The sequence below is a fragment of the Polypterus senegalus genome, chromosome 3 (assembly GCF_016835505.1).
Source record: "Polypterus senegalus isolate Bchr_013 chromosome 3, ASM1683550v1, whole genome shotgun sequence".
In the NCBI taxonomy this organism is placed as follows: Eukaryota; Metazoa; Chordata; class Cladistia; order Polypteriformes; family Polypteridae; genus Polypterus; species Polypterus senegalus.
The window spans coordinates 245,685,678-245,702,899 of NC_053156.1; positions in this window are offsets into that span (position 1 = coordinate 245,685,678).

Sequence of the window (17,222 nt, forward strand, 5' to 3'; positions counted from 1 at the left end):
GATGTGCGCTTAGGAGGCAGTCAAAGAGCCCAAAGGTGAGTGGAACAACGCAAGACAATGGGTTGATGTGCGATACGAATGTCTCTCTCCTCCTCATCATCAGACAAAAAGAAGAAAAATAAAAATGTTACTTACTTACGGGTTCCAAGATGGCCACCAGGATGTCACTTGCAGCATCTCCAGATGATGTTACATCTGGCCCTTCCAAATGACGACACTACCGGCTCCATCTGCTGACATCGTTTCCATCATTACCTCACTTCTGGTCCACCTTTGATGATGTTGTATCCGTCCCACAGTTTCAACATCATCTCCTGCCAACTCACTTCCTGTCTCCATTTTGTCCTCTGTACATAAACACCATTTTTTACTATGATTGTATCAACTGTTATACATGCTTTTTGATCCCTGCAAAAGTCTTTGCGTTTTCTTTGCTTGTCTAACGGACATTATACAGGGATGGTCCCCAAACCTTTGTCCTTTGTGGAAGTGCTTTATTATTTGAGAAAACGTATTACAATTGTATTTTTTATTTCTTGTTTACCATTAGTGATGAGTAAAACACATGAATTTCATTTCACATACAGTTTCGCAAAACAGCCCTGAAGTTTGTCTGCTTACCTGACTGTTCGTGTTTATATTTTTATAAACTGACAGAAAACAGTTTTCACTGATCTAACAAAACTTTAATGAGCATTCACTAATATTATAAATGTTATAAATAATACAGTGAGCAGAGGACAGTTGACAGGCTTTTTAAATTATAAATTGTAATTTTGTGATTGCACTGAATAAAGATAAAGAGACTTTGGACATTTTGTGCAAAGCAAAAGTGGGCAGCAATTGCCCTATTACAAACTTTAAATTACAGCTATATAAATTGTATGCAAAAGTACAAAGGTTAAAGTTTAAAGTTGCAAATAAACACAAAAGAAAGACCTTTCAGATGTGTGAGAAAAAAAACAATGATGATGTGAAGAAAATGTACCAACACTGTCTAGGCCAGGGGTTCCTATCCTGGGACGCCCTCACCCCCAAAGGGTGTAAGATAGCGTTTCAGAGGGTACAATAAAGAGGAAGGGTTTGAGTGAGGTGCGTTGTCTGACTTCATTATGGTGCAATCGGAATCTTGCAGTGGGCAGTTATTTGCAGGTCATTCATTAGTTAGCGCCACTGTTCTATGATAGAAAAAGAATCAAGCAAGGCGTGCACAATTGTCACCTGTGAACGAGTCACAGAAATGCACATTCTCACAGGTTCTTTGCTGCAGCAGGTGTGTTCATAAGGTGAATAACTTTTTTTACAATAATTAAATTTGGACTTTCAGTTATCTATACAGAAGGTAAAGTCTAGTATTGATTTCTTTGCAAGCCCTGATCATGAAAGGTTACTGATTTCAAGGTTTTATTGACATTTCTGCCAGTGAAGACAAGTGGGACTGAATTGGATGTAACACCTGCCGCATACACTCAGCTGTGTGGAACATCTGTTTTTGAACTGCAGTGCATGTGTTATTGGAGGAAAAAGCATGTCAATGGTGGTTTCATTCTTAGAAAATCTCCCAAACCACTTGATCATTGATAGCCTAACCCCATCAGTCAAGTTACACGATTACTGAGATTTCTAAAGGTAAATTCCTTAATTTATATTTAAATTTTATGCACTGAGTTAAAAGATTGTTTTGAGTTCAATTTGTTCACCCACAAGTATATGGTTCAATGTGTAGTACAATAATTAAAAATTTGACTTCTTAGTCTTCAAATGTGATATTCATTTTGTGGGGGTACATCATCAAAACATATTCTAGGGGTGCGAAGCACAGAAAAGCAGAAATTGTTGGGAACCACTGTCTTAGGCTATGCACAGGGTTAGGACTCATAGAAGTGTAAGGCATCACCACTCAGCTTTTAGTTACAGTGTAGCATTTGTAATGCATCTTTTATTTTATTTATCCTTGATTCCCTTAAGCTAGGCCTAGCCATGTTTGGGAACAGTACTGTTGTTGCTGTGGTCAGTACTAATACTACTACATCTTCCATTCTTCTTGCTGAATGTATTTTAATCTCTTCTAGACTTTCCATTTCTCCTATCTGATTTTCTAAGAAACTGGTTCTTTCTTTCTTACTCAGCACTCCTTTTTTTAAATATGTTTTTTACCCTCACCAATGGGCGGCACAGTGGCGCAGTGGTAGCGTTGCTGCCTCGCAGTAAGCAGAACTGGGTTTGCTTCCTGGGTCCTCCCTGCGTGGAGTTTGCATGTTCTCCCCGTGTCTGCGTGAGTTTCCTCCGGGTGCTGCGGTTTCCTCCCACCATTCAAATTGACCCTAATGTGTGCTAGGTGTGTGGGTGTGTCTGTCCTGCGGTGGGCTGTTGCCCTGCCTGGGTTTTTTTTCTGCCTTGCGCCCTGTGTTGGCTGGGATTTGGCTCGAATTTTGCTTGGATTTGTTAAATTGGCGCAGTGGTAGCGTTGCTGCCTCGCAGTAAGGAGACCTGGGTTTGCTTCCCGGGTCCTCCCTGCGTGGAGTCTGCATGTTCTCCCCGTGTCTGCGTGGGTTTCCTCCGGGTGCTCCGGTTTCCTCCCACCATCCAAAGACATGCAGGTTAGGTGCATTGGCAATCCTAAATTGACCCTAATGTGTGCTACGTGTGTGAGTGTGTCTGTCCTGAGGTGGGCTATTGCCCTGCCTGGGTTTTTTTCCTGCCTTGCGCCCTGTGTTGGCTGGGATTTGGCTCCAGTAGATCCCCGTGACCCTGTGTTAGGATATAGCGGGTTGGAGAATGACTGACTGACCCTCGCCAATGCTTATTGGCATGTGCGAGATGTACCAGTGTTAACTATTTAGTGTTACCACCGCCTATCCGGGTAGTATTGCTCATAATGCTACACTGAAGCATGGCACCAAATTACTCTTTGGATAAAATAGTAGCTAGTTTTACTTAAGATCCACCTTGATTACATACTGGAAAATTTTTTTATCAAAAATACTTCAGCCACATTGTTAGAAAGGAGATTTACCATGAAATAAAAGGTAAAAGGCAAAGAGAAAGACAGAAATTTGGCAGAACGTTCCAAGGAACTTTTATTCACCAGATCACCAAGAGTTAAAATTAACTTATATGAGAAGTTTTTAAGTGTCAGCATATAAAAATCAAAAATGATTTAACTTAATTAATAATATGGAAAGTAATATATCAATAGTAAGGTGATAAAAAACATTATAATAATGAATTACCTTGACCACCAACAAAGATATCAATTCATCTATAGCTAACAACACAGTCATTTTAAATATTCTGGTGACATTAAAGTGAAGGAAGTGGATTTATGGTTGTTGCAATAAATTATCTGTTCTGTGGTTTCTTTTTTTGTTTGTTGGACTATAATGCGCCACATTTTTTCAGTGCTATAAGTACAAAGGTCATGTTGTTATTTTTCTGTGAACTCAGTTCTGTGAGTGAAGCTAGGGGAATTCCCTGGCCATAGATGAACCCTGTCTATTTCTTCTGTAATAAATTTTATAGTGTAGCGACACTAGCTTGGAGTTTTACGTTTCAGATTTTTCTTTGTATTTGATTCCCCTCATCCACAAGATAAATGGCTTAGATTTATTGACATCTCTAAATTTGTCCAATATAATGTCTTTGGATCCTACCAAAAATTACACTTCAAGTACAAACTTTAATCAACACAATTCCTCCACTATTTTCAAGCTAGAAACATTGCTAAACAGAATCTGCCCAATTTTCCTCACCCTTCACCTCATTCTATTCCAGAAGAATTATTGAAGACTCAGGTAGCATCTCTACGATTTATAAAAATATTTTAAAGTATCTTCCTTTCAAAGACTCAATAGTACACTGGGAAAAGGATCTTTCACTTAATATTTCAGAAAAGGAGTGGAACACAGCCTTACACAGAATACAGCCTAACTCCATATGTGCAATTTAAAATCTTTTATCGAATGCATTTATCTTGCTTAAAATTGTCCAAAATGTTGCCAGGCTAAGATTCAACCTTTGAATGTTGCAGTCTAACTCCAGCCTCACTGGGACACATTTGGGCCTGCACCAAATTAACATTTTGGACAAAAATCTTTGAATGCCTTTCAGACAGCCTTGGTGTCACAGTCCCTCCTAATCCATTAACAGATGTGTTTGGTGTTCTTCCGGATGGGCTTAAGGTGGAGAAGGACAAACAAACTGTAATTGCCTTTACTTCACTATTAGCATGGAGGACTTATCTTCCTCAACTGGAGAAATCCCTCCTAACCACAATTAAATTAGCATGTAATCAATGTTCTGTACTACATGAAATTGGAAAACATCTAATTCTCACTTAGAGCATCTGTTCAAAACTTTTTAAAATATGTCAGGATCTAACCAATAACATTTTAGAAAAAGCATCCATTTCAGGGTAAACGATACTCTTCTTTTCTTGCTCCTTTTATAGAGTTGCTTCGGTTGCTGGATTCTCTTTGTTTCTCATGGGTGGGGGTTGAATTTTGCTTGGATTTGTTAAATTTGACTTGACTGCATATTATCTGTTTCCAATTAAAATAAAAAAAAACTATTTAAATAAATAAATGCATTTGCCCAATATGAGTGAATATAACCTGTGATGAATTGGTGAACTATCCAGGCTCGGTTCCAGCCTTGTGCTTAATCGTGCCATGATAGGCTCTGACCCCTGTAAACCAGAGTTTGATAATAGGGGTGAAGTAAGAACAGTGGGGCTCAGAGAAATAAGGCTGATTTATGGTTTAAGATTTGCACAGTAGATTTTGATCACAAAAAACTTCAGAGTTCTTCCTGACTATAAGGACATATAATTGATGTAGAGAAAAGAAGTTTCATTCTTCTGTCATGAAATACTTTAAACAATGCTGTTGACTGGGCCTTGTCTGGTATGAGCATAGTACTACTGGCATTGGAAGGTTTTCTAATATTTTCATTAAATCCATTTTGAGCTTATACTGTTGCAAGTGACCAGTTAATATGAGTATGTACTATTAGAATTGTGAAATTAAAATTAAATGGTTAATGTTACAGCCTAAATGTCTCACATTAGCAAAGAGCCAGGCATTTCTCAGTGAATATGCATCAGCCAGCTGCTTATAAAGAGTCTTTATACCCAGTGTACATTTTTTATGTACATCTGCTTAGATCACCTAAATGTTGGCAGTTAGTTTCCATTATTCAAAATATGATTCACAATAGCCAATCAAAGCAAAGTGTCATTTTCATCCAGACTGGATGCTAGAGACTCAGATCACCCACCATGAGGATGAAGATCTATTGGTTTTATTATCTGAATTGCACTTACTTGATGGTCATCAACTTCTTTGCCTCCCTTATGTCTGAGTAATAAACACTGCTAATATTGAAAGTATTGAAAAAAGTGCTCTTTTCATATCCCTGGAGCTGTAATTTTGATGTCTACTCAGAATATCTTTAAATGAGAGGAGATCTGAAAGCTGTCATCCTTATGCAAGACAATGAGTGTAATAATAAAGCACTGCTTTCTCCCACTGTGTCACCGCCTTCTTATTCTCCATTTTCCTGCTTGTCAGGACACTGTTTAGCTGTAACTGAAGTACTAGTAGCAGTCGGACTCAATGTCACATGTGGGGAGTAAAGTGAATTTTTTACTTGCATGTCAAACCAAAATTCAACACTCTCTGATGTCATGCTAAACAAAAATGTATTAATTGATTGTAATTAACAGAATACACAAGCTGCTTACCTGATGTTTGCCTTATTTATTTTTCAATGCTCCAATTATCTGAAACTTGATGGAACAAAACTGACTTTATTTTTATCTCGTATATACATAAATGATATTGCTAAGAATATAAATACAAAGCTGGTCAAGGTTGAAGATGATAGTTGGACAGATAAAGCAGAAGCAGCAGATTTGAAGCCATATGAACCCTACAGGATTGATGTCTCCCACAGTCATTAATGTCCCGGATTGGCAGGAAACATATAACAATTTTTTTGAGTCGAATCAGGAGATGTGTGCAAAAGGCAAAACAAAACAAATAAAATATAAATGAAGCAACCGAAACCCAGAAGAAAGACAAGAATCACAGTCAAAATTCAGGCAAGACATGAAAATCAATAACAAGAAAGAATTTCAGAAAACTTTAAGGGATTTATCTGCAAATCAGATAAAGCTTGCTGCAACCGCTGACCTTTTATCCCATCTTACTGATGAACCCAAGGTCACAACCCCAGAGACCACCTCCCTAGAAATGCAGGTTGCAACCCTAACAAGGGTTATGCAAAATGGCATCTACTATAGAATAAGGCTATAAGACACCAATATTCAGCACTGATCAGAACGATTATCTTACAGTTAGCACTTGAAATCCTAAATGGTTGTCTTTGAATTGTGGGCAGGTTTTCAACAAATCACATTCTGGAGAGTTTGGGGATGTTCTTCTGCTGATGGGCAGATGGATGTCTAAGGTGACATGATCCATTTTCCTCAGGAAAACAAAAAATGTATCACTACAGGCAGAAGGTGGGAGTTATTCCAAAATGTCCAAGGGGAGCAACTTCAACATCATCTCCTCACTAGTTTTCTGAAGCCATCATAGCTTTGTTTTTGTTGTTTTAACTGGAGTATAGCCACATTTTCCAAAATCCTGTGTTCAAATTCTGCACCTCATTGTTGAGCATGTGAAGTTTGTACATTTTCTCTGTTCACAGAGATGTGCATGTTAAGTTAACTGTGAATTTTAAATTGGTTGCATATGAGTGGGCTCTGCAATGGACTGACACTTCATGTCCAGTTACTTGATGCGTTTCTCCCATATCTGTCAAGACCCATCCTGGCTTCACATGACCCTGTTTTGGATTGGGATGGTTGAAGATTTTTATCTTGTCATCTTTACACTTTATACCACTTGGTAAAATCTGTCCCATATTTGGTTCTTGCAGTGTGGAGGAAACTAGAAAAACAGAGTGCATACCATGACCTTTAGTTTAAGGTCTGGGAAGGACTCTCAGTAAAGCACTGGATCCCCATTTTTACAATTGGGTTCTTCTCACATTTTACAAGTTCAAGTGTTTGATTTATTTTCTCAGATTATTTCAGTATCTTTGACACTCTGGGTAAGATTCCTGTTTAACAGTTCCAAAGTTCTGGGTTCAAATCCCAGTCCTTGCTATCATCTGAGTGCAATCTGTACATTGTTTGCATGTCTTTGTGACATTTTTCCTTTTCTATTTCAGCTTCTTCCCACATCCAAGAGACCTGCTTGTTGGATTAACTGCTTATTTTAAATTGGCTTTATGTAATTGTGTGTTAAAAGGTAGATTTGACATGTGAATGAATTAATCATTATATGTGTTATATTTAAATTTATGTATCTAGATTTCAAATACCATACATGTTTATATTGCTTACTACACGTCAATATTGCTGCTACTTCTTTGTCTTGTCTTTGCACAATGTCTTGTTTGTGTTTCAATTTTAAATTTAAATTTAAATTTTAATTCTATTTTTAATTTATTATTTGTATTTCATGCTGTTACACTGTGGACCCTGAACTTCACAATTTCGTCTATCTGTATACTTGTATATGGTTGAGATGACAGTAAAATTCGCTTTGACTTTTTGACTTTGAATCAATGAGTGTGTGTGCTCAGCAGTGGCCTCGTGCCCTGTCTGGGAAAATTTCCTACATTCTATCCAAAACTGCCAGAATATGCTCTAGCTTCCTATGACCTCTACTTGAATTATAGGAGTTTAGAGAATAAGATGAATAAATACATTTCTCGCTATGGTCTTGACTGTCAGCCTCAAGTAAGCAATAAGTCATGACGTAAGGCATCATTCAGTCCATCTGTCTTTCAACACAATTTATTTCAGGACTGTACCAAGTATTTCCAATTTTGTCAAAAGACAGAGAGAGAGAGTTTGGAAGCATCCACTGAAATGGCTGTCAATAAATTGTCAATTACATTTTAAATACTATTTTATAATACACAACAGTAAGCATTGAATACACATTTGAATGATAATAGTTAGACATTTTATTATTCTTGGTTTCCTATTTTCTTTCAGTCTCACAGTAGCTGGAAATTATTCATAATAAGTTCTTTGTTTAAACATGACCTAGTTTTGACTTTTAGGTGATAATCTGTAAAAATAAATAAATAAATAAAACTTCATCACATGTCATTATTGTATGACTGCTTGTTGCTGGGATGAAGACTTATATAGATGTTGCACAAATGCTTTCATGCTCCTTCCTCTCCTTTTCTAATGCTAAGAAACTTGTCCATGCTTTTATCACATCCCGTATAGATTATTGTAACTCGCTGCTGGCAGGTGCCCCTTCTAATCTTATATCACAGCTCCAGCTTATTCAAAACTCAGCTGCAAGACTCCTTACTCGAACCAGCAGCAGCGAGCACATCATACCCATCTTGCTCCATCTTCACTGGCTCCCTGTGTCTTACAGAATTGAATATAAAATCCTACTAATAACCTACAAAGCCTTAAATAACCTTGCACCAAACTACATCAGTGACCTTCTCCATCACTATGTGCCTGCCCGTCCACTAAGGTCCTCTGATTCTGGCAATCTTGTTGTGCCCCACACTAATCTACACTCCATCGGTGACAGGGCCTTCAGCTGTGTAGCGCCCAGACTCTGGAATGACCTACCGAAATGAATTAGATCAGCTGACTCCATGTTCAGGAAGGCTTTTAGCTCTACTTGACTTTATTACCCTTCTCTCAGTTTACCTCTCTGTCAAGATGCTCATGTAACCTGTATGTGTGTGCTAGACCATCAATTATGTTGTGTTCGGCTTTTCTCTGAATTTACTGTCTTAATCTTCTTTATTTATTTATTCGGTTTGTACAATGATATATACTGTATACCCTGCCATTCTTTCTTATATTCTGTAAGTGCCTTGTGCATGGGAAAGGTGCTATATAAATAAAATGTATTATTATTATTATTATTATTACCGTAATCTTCAGGCAAGCTGTTGTGCTGCCTAGTGCTCCTTAGTTCCAAGCCTACAAATGTACATGAAAGCATTGTATTTAGACAGATAAACTTGTCTAAAAATAAATATTAAACCACGTCATTCAACATCTAGCATACATGTGACCGCTGCACCTTGCCATGGTTCATCAAATGGGTTGGAAGAGAGATCTGTTCCGACTTTCTCAACAATGAAAAAAAAACTTGTTGTAGCCATTCAATTATTTATACTAAAATACTATCATTTTGCTTGCACCAGTTCAAATGTTGACTTTAGTCTACAGCCCTGCAATGTCTCTGCAGGAGAAAGCCCCATGGTAGGTTGGGACGTGATTCATTGAACAGAACACTCTGACAACATTTGCAGATATAATTCTTTTTTTGTATCAGTCATGGGCCAAGCAGGTGCATGGAGTTATTGTAACTGTAACGATCGTGGTACCTTACAAGGTCAAGCTTTGGGTTGGCAACATTGTGATCTGTCACATTCATCAGGCACTTACAAGAAATGAGGAGTAGACTTGGCTAAAACCTACCAGGTGTGTTATATCTTCACCACCTTGCGACAGTGCCATGTTTTGTGCAGACTTTGATTGCCTTGACACAGCACGTGCCTTTTTAAAATGTGAGATACTGTTGGTTTCAAATGCTGAGGGACTAGATAAAGGTGAAACAATTGGATTGGCATTCAAAGGGAAGCACAATAACTAAAGATAGTTAAAAACCAAGGCAACTTAAACACTTTGAAAATACAATTAACATAAGACAACAAAAAAGGTGTGGTGTTAGATCATTATAAAGTATAAAGTAAAAACAAAAACAACCTTGTTTGTCAAAGTAGAAGCATATCAATGTTGTATTAATAAAAATATGTAATTTACATAAGCCAGCTGCTTTAACAGGGAGAAGTACAGTAATATGAAGAGCAGTGTTGACAGCAGTAGCAGACTCCCTCCTGTACTTGCTCTTCATGTACTGTTGAGTTCAGTTAAGATTTCATTTTTGGCTTTTACATTGGGAAGAAATTATAGCTGAAAAGTGTAAAAGAGACCCATCTGAAGGCCTGCTGCTATAATATTAATTAGTACTAGGGGGCTTTGCCTCCTGCTTGCTTCGCTCACCCACCCCTAACCCCCAGGGTCTAACCCCCTATGCGCCAGCTACTTTGTGTCTCTGCCACTTGTGTTGTGAAGAGGGGGGCTGAACGCACGCTAAAGAGATGCGGTTGCTCCTCTGAAACCCCCTCTTAAATGGTGATACATTGGGAAACAAACACATATTTTTTTTACCTCCTCTTTGCTTGATCAGCTGTTGGCTTGCTGCTGCTGCTGCCGTGCTGCATGATCTGCATGCTGCGCAGCGCTTCAAACATTTCAAAGCCTGTACAGCAACTCTCCTTTTGTCTCACTGCCTTGTCTCGTGGGACGTTAAATTGTCTCCAAGAAAATCACGTCTCGTCTCCTTCCAAGCCTTCCAAGATTTTTTTTATAATAGAGAGATTAGTACATATCGCAGTTCAGCAGAAAAAGTGGGTAAAAGCAGTAGACTTAGTTACAGATAACTGGTGCAAATAGTCAAAGTATTCTTCTATGTAAAATATTATGGCTCGTTCCATTAATTTGTTTGAAATTGACAGATTAAGTATATAAAAGCGGTATGAAATTTAGAATATATTTGTACCCTAATAGACAGACAGATAAATAGAGAACAGATTTAGTTTTTGGAGTTTTTGTGTTCCTCTTTGTCCTTTGCCACCTGCCCATAGTTCAACAATTAATTAATGGATACCTACTGCTTGGGTCAATTTATGTTACACAGTTTCAAATCACTTGTTTTCCTATATGTTTAACAAATCTGGATTTTTTGTGTACTCATTATGTAATTAGTAGTTTGTTCAATTTGTATATGTATCTATCTGTGAACTTATCATTGTACTCTGCATCAGTGGCCAGCAATGTGGTGTAGTGGTTAAGGCTTTGAACTTCAAATCCTGCTGACACTGTGCAACAACTAGCAAGTCACTTGACCTGCCTGTGCTCCAATTAGAAAACCAAAAGAAATGTAACAAATTGTATCATAAATAGTGTAAGTCGCCTTGGATAAAGGTGTCAGCCAAACAAGTACAGTAAATGTGAATGTCTGCATTCAGTGAAGAGCACTATACAAAAATAAATCAAATTAAATTGGATTTTCTCCATTAATGCTTCAGTGCTGGCCTTTCAAGCACTCATTGTCATTATTAAGACCTAACCTTTGTAAAACGTGAACAAGAGGGACATGAATTGTATTGCTGGCTATTATTTAGCAAACTTACAAAATTATTGGTCTTCTTTTCTAATGTATCAAAGTAGCTAGCTACTTGCACATGCCAGGCTTTCACCTGTTCAGTCAATTATTCTGTACCCTGGATGGTACGATGATTTTACCTGAAGAGCTTAAATAAGAAAGAAAGTAGGGTTTTGAACCTGGTTATCCATTTAATATTGCCAGTGGTCATGTTCACCACACAATAAACCTAGGAAATACAAAAGCAAGAATATAAAAATGTTTAGTTTAACTTTTCCCAAACCTTAGGTTTTAGTTTACTACTAGTTTTATAGTTGAGTAGGTAGCCAGTTTATATAAAGTAACATGTATATCCCTTTAAAACTTTTCCGTGTTAGACTGATGATATCATACATATACATATTTCCCATTTTTATGTAAAGTTTGAATGATATTGCTATTTAACAAGAGAATGCATATATATATATATATATATATATATATATTGCATATATATATATATATATATTTTTGGTACTTGTGAATAGATCTTTTAAATCATAAATGTTGGCTTTAAATCATGGTATAAAATTTAATTTAAATTAATCAAGTTTCAAAGATGAAGAATGATATGCTGCAGTTATATGTAGAAACTTTTAATATTCAAACATTTTAGGCATAGACACGTTTGCATACCATGTGAAAATCCAAGCAAATAGTCAAGTAATGAAATTTTACTGAGGCACAAAATTAACTTAGAACCTTTTAGAAATACATTCCAGTCCTTAAAGCACACTTCATTATTAATGTAACTGTAAATTTTCAAATTCTCCTTGTTGTATTTATTGGTACGAGTAACTATGGAGGACGTGTTAAAGTGACAAATATATTACCTAGTGCAGTAATGAGCAAAACCAACAAAAAATGGGATGGTGAATGTATGGATGGCTGGATGGATGGATGGATGGATAGATAGATGGATGGACAGAGGGAAAGACAGCTTTTTGAATGATAACCAGTGTATATGGCTAAAATTTGGAATTTACCCTGCAGTTAAGGAACCCAATGACAGAAAAAAATGAACCTCTTAATTACAAAAATGTTTACAAAAATGCCACTGACCAATTAAATTCATTGGGATACAGGATTTGCATAGTTATATTAAATGGCCATAAAATTTTGTGGAAGTAAAATTTTCAAAAGAATATGCAAATAGAGTAAAGATGTTTAAAAGGTGTTACTAAGAAGTCACACTTCTCAGGCTCTGGTAAAGACAATACTGTATTTGTGTAATAGAGCGGAACCTCAAATTCAGGAGAAGCAATACAGGTTTTGTTCAGGCCGTGAAATAGAAGACCAACTTTTTGATCTCGCACAAATATATGAGGAGTCACAACAGTTTCACAATCTTGTCTGCATGGACTTGGAAAGTTGTTACGAGAGTATGGGGTTCTGGGTGCACTGCTTCTTGCCATTCAGCTATTGTATTGGCAGAGAGAGACATCAGTGATTACATACCTGTGTAGAATTACAGGACTCATTCTCTGTTACAGGGTGAGGAACTCAGCAAGTTATTTCGGTGTAAGAAATGAACTCTGACAAGGGATAGTCTTTTCATAGCCAGGGTGACAAGTCACAGACAAGGCTCAGATACCATCCAGCCTGGTACCGAAGAGTTGCATCTCTGCTGTTTGCGGATGATGTTGACTGATGTTGAATGCTATGGTTTCATCATCATGCTGTGATCTACATCGCACACTTCCATGATCTGAAGCTGTGTGTGATAGTTAAGTTGTGAATTAGAATTTTCAAATTCAAGGACAGAGTCCTCTTCTGGAAAATAGCAGCTTGCTTCCAATAAAGAATTCATAAACTGTTCGCCCAGATAAGAGTTCAAGTACCTTCGAGGTTTCTTCATGAGGGAAGGCTAGAAAGTAAGAAGAATTGAGGAAAACAATTGGAAATTTCTCCTCCATTCACTCTATAATCTGGACTTTGACCTATAAAAATATAGCCTCTTTATAAAATATCAGATAAAAATAATCAATCTGAGGCCACTGAGGGTGTCCAGGAAGCAGATTACCACTAATTGTGTATTTCTGTAATATAATCCAATTGTAAAGATTTGCTTAACCACAGTATCTTTAAAATTATTTCGTTTCCAGGTGGTAAAGTCCAGAATCAACCACCTTGAATTACAACCTGTTTTCTTTCTATACATTTATTCAACTTGAGCAATCTGCATCACAAACTGATAGATAGATAGATAGATAGATAGATAGATAGATAGATAGATAGATAGATAGATAGATAGATAGATAGATAGATAGATAGATACTTTATTAATCCCCAAGGGGAAATTCACATACTCCAGCAGCAGCATAATGATAAAAACAATAAAAACAATATTAATTAAAGAATGATAAAAAATGGATCCTCTAGTGAGACCATTCAAAACTAGGATCCTGCTGTATCCCTGTCCAGTAACCTTATGATTTGCAAATACAAACTACAGCATCTCTGAATCTACTGTTCTGAGTGTGACCTCCTCTATCATTTGCTAAAAGGGAGGAGTGACAAAAACAACTGTACAGGATGGTTAAGCTTTTTAATTATACTGTATGCAAGTGTCATGTATGTCCTGAACAGAATGTAGCTGGATGTATTCTGTGCCACCCTCACAACCCTCTGCAATGCTTTGCAATGTTGAGCTGAGCGAGTGCTGTACCAGGATGTGATGCAGTCAGTGAGGATGGACTTGACAGTGCGCCTGTAGATGTTAGTGGAAATAAATGGTAAAATCTGAGCTTTAATCAGATCTCTGAGGATGTAAAGGAATTGGTGAGCTTTCTTACATTAGAACATACAATTGATAAATGAGGGGAGACCATTCAGATCATTAAGCTTGTTTGTTTAGCTAATAGCTAAACTGTCTCAATAACATATCCAGATACTGTATTTCGTAAAGTTTTTCAAGGCTTCTGGTTCAACTACATGTCCTGGCAGTTTGTTCCAGATTCCCGCAACTTTTTCTGTAAAGAAGAGAAGTGTTTTCTGGCTTCAATCTTAAATGCAATTTTACTACCACTGGTGTTCTCCAATATGTCATTCACCCTTAACAAATTGAACAAAAGCGTCTGGATCTACTTTATCTCTGCCTTTGAGAATTTTGAAGTCCCGGACTAAGATTAGTATTTCCTGCTTGAGACTAAAAAGGTTTAATGCTCTTTCAGAGTATGAAGTGTCCTTAAGTGTTGGGATACACTTAGTTACTCTCCTCTGTACAGCTTTATGTGTTGCTATGTCTTTTTTGTAGTGTGGTGACCAGAACTGCACAAAATACTTTAGATGTGGTCTCACTAGTGTATTATCTATGCATATCATCCATTGATTTATATTCAACCATCTTTATGATATAACCTAACATTTTATTTGCCTTTTTAATAACTTTTGCAAATTGCTTAGATGATGAAAATGTTGTGTCAACATAAACTCCTAAGTTCTTGTCAGATATTATTTTCTGTAGTAGAGGATGTCTCCCATCTTCTTCTTATATAATACGCTATCATGGCTGTCCATTTGTCTGTCCATGATTTTAAATCAACTGTAGCTCGCAATCCGTTTGAACTATTGACCTGAAATTTGGTATACATATACTACATGAAGTCTACTATCTGCTTTCAGGGTGATGATTGACCTCCAAGGTTATTTCTCTTTTTATCTTTATTTTATTTTATTGTAGAATCAACTCTCGGCATTGGGCAACAGGGCGGCCGTGCAGCGCATGCGTACGGGCGCCATTCTCATTCCATACCACCTTCGCCGTCACTTCCTCTACCTTTTCATATCTTAAATCACTCTTGAGGCAGATTGAAGACTTAAGTGCCAGCTTAAGTGAAAAATTTAAGAAAACGTACTAAGTAATAGCAACACAAACACCGACTTAATCAGTTTTAACGCGAAAAAAATGCAGATGAAAGAACAGAGCATCACCCTCGGAGCAAACAAATGCTAAATGTATAGAGAAAGAGTATGAAAACTATGAATGCTCAAGTCAGGTGTATTCACTGTACATTATCGTGCAGTGCGCCGTTACTGGTGTATTTATAATTGACGTTCCTATTTCCCACAAGTAGCACTTTGCAGTTTCTATTTTAAATCACATCATCCAAAGTGTTTGCCAAGTTCTGAAGCTCGTCCAGGTCTTTTTGATTCTATCTACTGCCTCACCAGTGTCTTCCATTCCTAAACATTTAATGTCATATGTGAATTTTATAAGTTTACTAGGTTGACAGAAGCTGAAAAGTGTTGTGCCTGTTTCACTTTTTTACTGATGGTCTATCCAAGAAATGCAAAGTTGCTCATTCTCTCAACAGCATCCCCTTCGTTGGAGATGGGCATGTGATCTGTCTTCTGCTTCCTGGTTTTTATAAAATTGGTAAAAATGTTGTTCTAGCATAGCATGTCAGCAGGGTAAATATCTTCTCTTGTCATTTGTAAATGACAAATTTGTATTGATGATTCAACCTATAATGGTGGTGTCATCAGCAAACTGAATGATTGAATTGGATATGAGTTTGGCCACACAATGAAAGATAAACAATAAGTACAGAAGAGAGCTCAGCACACTACCCATAGAGTGCCTATACTGAGGATCAGAGTGGAGGATGTGATTCTGACAATTCACCCATGATGATGTCCTCCAATTAGGAAGTTCAAAATCCACTTACAGATGGGTGGCAAGTTCCAGGTTCTGGAGTTTGGTAGTCCTTTTTCTTGGTACAAAAATGCTAAATGCTGAGCTGTAGTCTATAAACTGTATTTTTTGTATACGTGTTAATTATCCAGATATGCCAAGATGGTATTAATTGGAGGAGACATAGCATTAGTTGACCTGTTGTCACAATATGCAAACTGGAGGTGGCCCGGATTATCTTAAGTATCACTTTTACACCAGCCTGTCAAAGTACTTCATCATGACCGAAGTGAATACCACCAGTCTCTAGTCATTCAAACTGAAAGATTACTGGCCACTGCTCCCAGTTTGTATTGTACCGTTCAGTCTGAGGTGAAGCCTGGAGGGAAAATGACTGTTGGGTCGAGTGGAGAGGGCAGACAATGGCACGGAGGACTGACATCGGGATATGATTAACAGTAAAGAGAAGAAACGGGGTGGCACCCTGAACAGAGGGGTGGAAAACAGAGGCAGGGATTTCTGGGTGGTTCAAGATAAGTAGAGGTAGAGGGAGAGAGACGGGATGTTGAGCTGGGTACGTGAGAGGGGTTACGAATGTGTTTTTGTTGTTTTCTTTTTGGTCTGTTGACGGCATCTCTCGATGATTAGTCTCTGCTCAATAAATGGTCTAAATAAACTATATATTTGGCTTTTTCGCTGTATTATTATAGTCCACTGGTGCTGACTGCTGCAGACATTGTAATGGCTGGTGGGAAAATTCCATGATTTTGAGGAAATATTTTACACAATAATCTGATAATAGAAAAAGGAAATGACTGCAGTAATTGTACTTTCAATTGCCATCCAGACAGCCCCTCTGACAATCAAAGGCCCATAGGTTTTGTGCAAAGCTGCAGAGACTTTTATAACATTCTTGTTTCATAATACCCCTTATTCCCTTATATAACAAGCTTTATTGAAATTCTTTTGTTCATTTCTCTTTATAAAAAAATGCACCTACATTACACATTCATTGTTATCAAATCAAATATTGATGCTGAGCGTGTTCTTTAAAGAGGACTGTTTTCCAACTGATTAAAAGACTGCCATGCTTGTTGACTTAACTTTACTGCAATATTGACATGTATAGTCCTGCAAGCTTATTGTTTTGCACAATTTTGCAAATTTTCCACTTGTCATGTTGTCTAATTTCCAAAATGAATCAGAGAACAATTTATGCCATCTGAATGAAAACGCAAAAAAAGCAATTAAAT